This window comes from Marmota marmota, unplaced genomic scaffold (genome assembly GCF_001458135.2).
Source record: "Marmota marmota marmota unplaced genomic scaffold, marMar, whole genome shotgun sequence".
Taxonomy (NCBI): domain Eukaryota; kingdom Metazoa; phylum Chordata; class Mammalia; order Rodentia; family Sciuridae; genus Marmota; species Marmota marmota.
Genome location: NW_026000272.1, coordinates 4,296,683 through 4,301,367, shown reverse-complemented (window position 1 = coordinate 4,301,367; position 4,685 = coordinate 4,296,683). Strand labels below are relative to the sequence as shown.

At 36.4% G+C, this 4,685-nt stretch overlaps 1 pseudogene; it reads left to right on the top strand.

The window, feature by feature from the left end:
* The window catches only part of LOC107152562, a 7,265-nt pseudogene extending 3,651 nt beyond the window's left edge, over positions 1–3,614 (top strand).
* The last annotated feature ends 1,071 nt before the right edge of the window (positions 3,615–4,685 follow it).

Below are 4,685 nucleotides of genomic sequence, written 5' to 3'. Positions count from 1 at the left end.
TTTTTTTTTTTTTTTTTTTTTTTTTTTTTTTTTTGTACCAGGGATTGAACCCAGTGGCGCTTAACCGCTGAGTCACATCCCCAGCCAATTTTTATATTTTATTTAGAGAAAGTTTTACTACATTCCTGAGGCTACCTTTGAACTCATGTTTTTCCTACCTCAGCCTCCAGAGCTGCTGGGAATACAGGTGTGTGCCACTGTGCCCGGCAATTCTCAGCTCTTAATGCTCCATAAATATTTGATATGTTAAAAATGACAAGTGAATAAAGAAGAACAAATGTTAGAAATCACCCAGAGTCTTTTGGCTTCCTAAAATAGTCTCTTGGTTTCTTAGTGATCTCTAAGAAATATAAAGCATTATCATTGATTATCAAGTAATTTATTTCTTATCTTCAAATGACACTTAATATTAAGATATTTACACTTAATTTGCAAGATGTATAGATACAGGAATAAGTAGTTCTCAATTGACTACTGCTTGTTTTGTTCATTCATTGGAAGGTTTGAGGTGTTAATGCTAGCCTAGGAACCATTATAAAGTTGTGGAATATTAACCCTGGAGGCTCAAAAAATTTGTTCATGAAATAAATAAATACTAAAGGAAAAATACTTTGTTCCAGGCCTGACTTGTGCCCTGGAGTTGCCCACAGCCTAAAGGAGGTGTAGACTAGGAGAAATTCAATAATAGAGACATAAACAGAGACCAGAGAAATGAAGGGAAGTGAAGAAAAGGGAGATCAGAGAAATCTTCAAAAAATACAGGAGAGAAAAAAAATAAACCATACAGAGCCTTAAAAACTAAGAATAGAGCAAAGGGTATAAAAGACATATTTGCAAGCCCAAAAGATAAAATAGAAAATATGGATTTTAAAGTCTCTATGTAGGTCACTATTTTAATATATAGTTGCTATGATCATCACTAAACACCACTGAATCATATATGTAATAGCTAGTAAGCACCTTAGAGATTACCTAAAATCACAACCCTCTCCTCTTTTCATGTTTGCAAGCACTCCCAAAATTTCTCACTTAGCTATTTTTCCTCTTAGAATTTGTATCAAACTATAAATGTCTTCTTATTATTATGATAACTGTTTGTTGTTTGCCCTCACATGCCCAATTAGAATGTAAACCACATTGCCTGTTCTGTTTACTAACATATGCCAATTACCTACAATAGTGGCTGAGACATAGTTGCTACTCAGAATATATATATGTATACACACACATATATTATATTTTAGTTGTAGTTGGACACATACCTTTATTTTATTTATTTTGATGTGGTGCTGAGGATCGAACCCAGGGCCTTGCACATGCTACACTAGTGCTCTACCACTGAACCACAACCCCAGCCCCCTGAATATATTTTTTGAATGAATAAAAACCAACTAAAAGTCCCTGTTTTTATAATTAAGAAAGCTAAGGTTCTAAGAAGTTCATTGTTTTTTGGAAAGTCGCACAGCTTCTTGTCAGCACTCTGGCTAGAATTCAAGTTTAATCCACTTTGATACCATCATTCTAAGTAAAGGAATGAAAAAAATATACCTCTCTCCCTTTCTCCCCACACCCCACACTTTACATTTGAAAAGTAATAGGACTCAAAAGGTTCTTCCTTCCTAGAGAGCCCCTACACATCATTAATGCTTAGGTTAGGCAACTCTGCCTCAAACAAGAAACAGTCATTCATATGGTATAAAATGAAAAGCTTTCTAAGCATAGTAGTTATGGTTTGAATGGGTCTCCTAAACTTCATGTATTGGAAACTTAATGACAATGCAACAGTGTAGAGAGGTGGGACCTTTAAAAGAGGATAAGGTCATGAAGGATCTACATTCATGAATGGATTGATGTTAATATCATGGAAATGGAGTCAGGAATCAGTTAGGTGTGGTGGCCTCAGTCCCATGTGTGTGATTCTAATTCTTCAAAGACATTCACAAGAAAAGTTTTAAAGGATGGTGGACCTAATATCACATCTAGGAATTTTGAGAAAAGTGCTGTAAAACCTGGGGAAAGGGTGTGAATCAGTTCAAGAATAAGAAACAAGGAGACCAAGGACTGAGGAACAAATTCCACAGGCAAGTAAATTCAACAAGAAAATTCTAGCCAGATAGTGAAAATGATGAATCAGCAGCCAAGAAACCAAAATAGGATGACTTCAAAAAGAAGAAGAAAGAACTGAAGCAGAGCAAGCAATTCAGTGACAAAACCAACACCATATCATTGTTTGAGCAAAGAAGATTTGTGAGATCTTATATAGAAAAGATTATGACAAAGGAAAAAAAAAGAGTGAAGTTGATGATTAACTTGCATAAGTTGATTCAAGGGAAAATTAAAACTATTGCATTTGTGCATGATTCAACTTGTGTGATCCAATGTTCCTTTCAGTATAATAGAAAGCAGGTCTTTGAAGAATTGTGAGATAATTTGGTTGGATTAAGTAAAGCCAAATATTCCAGAAATATTGTTAAGAAATTTCACATGTATGTGGGTAAACCACACATTGCATAGTAATCAGATGTTTTAAAAGCCACATGAGGAAAATGCTGTGGCATGCAGAAGCCTCTGTCATCCTGGAGTACACATACAATGACAAAGCCATTTCGAAGCAGAGGAACATGATGATGGAGGAGCTCTACAGGAACACATTTCAGCTTTATAAGACAGCAGATCTCCCAACTCTGGACAAAATATTAGATGTATAGTCAGAAAAAGTAGAGTTCATTATGGATGAAGTGAAACAGATTCTAACTCCAAAGGCTCAAAAGGACACTGTGATTAAGCACTTATTGTTCCATAAAGTATTCTTGGACTTTTTTTTTTTAATTTATGCACCCCCAAAACTCAGATCAGAACTGATTGAAGTCATCTGTGAAGTGTGGCATACAAGGCACACATGATGGCATAGGAGTGGTCATACACACCCAAGGACAGGAAAATAATGAAGACTTATGTAGAAAAGGTGGCTGATGGCCAATACTCTCATTAGGTTTTACTGGCAGCATTTGATTGATCTGCTTCACAAACTTAATATCATCAATACAATCATCTCAGAAACATCAATTCCTTCCTGAACATAGAAAATGACAGATTTGGAGGAAGGTCCTGATGCATTTACTGAGTCCCAGAGATCCTGCATATACATTTTGAGAAATCATTGAAGTTCTGCAAAAAGGAGTCAGAAATGCTCATAGTAAGAAAGACACAGAGATCCACTATTATTAGCTCTTAGAATCCATTTCTCCAGCTTTGTTAAGCTACCTGCAATAACATGCTGAAGAGGTGGTGCTAGATAAGTCTGCCTATATGTCAATGTCCAACTTTCTGGGATCTGCCACTGGAGACATTCAACCTGCCATGGATGCCATCACCAGTTTCTCAGCAGCAGAACTACACCTTGGTGGCTACAATGGAGAGTTTCATGTTGCAGGACATTTACTCCTGAAGTGGTTAATAGAGCAATATAAAAAAAGATGAAAGAAAATGGAATGATGTTTTACAAAATACTAGTAGAACACGTTGGTATAAAGAACCTGAGGTCCTGGTCTATTGTAAACTGAGGTGCCATTATTGTTTCCAGCTTTCTGACATTTCTGACCAAGGACTTGTAAACAAAGTCACATTTGGAATGAAAAGTCTGAATTCCACTTTGGAAGAAAAGCAAAAACATCAGCAAAGGAATAGAAACTCTACTTGAAAAACTGACTGCATAAGTGGAAACAGTGGAGAGAATGATAAAATCATTTTTTCCCATTCTCCGTTCTCTTCCCAGCCCAGAAAAGAGGGGCAAGGGTCCACCATTGGTAATTTGAGAGTTCTGTACATGTGTTTCTTGTTTGTACACGGATCTGTTTATATAAAATTGTTTCTAAAAAATACTGGGGGTGCTGGGGTTGTGGCTCATCAGTAGAGTGCTCACCTAGCATGTGCGAAGCACTGGGTTCAATCCTCAGCACCACATAAAAATAAATAAAATAAAGGTATTGTGTCCAACTACAACTAAAAAATATTTTAAAAAATATCATGGGAATAGGTTCATTATCTCAAGAATGAGTTTATTATAAAATTAGCTTGACTGGGGCTGGGGTTGTGGCTCAGTGGTAGAGCGCTTGCCTTGCATGTGCGAGACCCTGGGTTTGATCCTCACCATCACATAAAAATAAATAAGTGAAATAAACGTATTGTGTCCAACTACAACTAAAAAATAAATATTTTTAAAAAAATTAGTTTGACTACCTCATGCCCTCACTCTTTTGCTCATGTGATACAACCTATCATTTTAAGACCCCCAAATTAAGTCCTTATCAGATGCTGTTCCTCATTCTTGAATTTCCCAGCCTCCAGGACTATGAGCTAAATAAATTTCTATTACCTAGCCTCTCTTATTCTGTTACAGGTTTGCCAAAGACACTAAGAAAGCAGTCAATACCATTTTCAGAAAAAAGAAATGTATGCTTAGAAGCAGTTCAAGTAGTGTGTAATAAAATCTGCCTTCTCCAGCTCTAGTTAGCTACTGTGTCATGGGTCAGGTGGCAAAGCAACGTGTTATCCAGGCAACTTGAAAAATACATTTCCCTGATTTGGTGCACTGAACTCAGATCCCCCAAAGAATCTGTGGCTTTCTTTCAAGGTTAAGAACAAGAATTTGTTTGACATTTTTGCCAATGATTTTTAGAAAAACA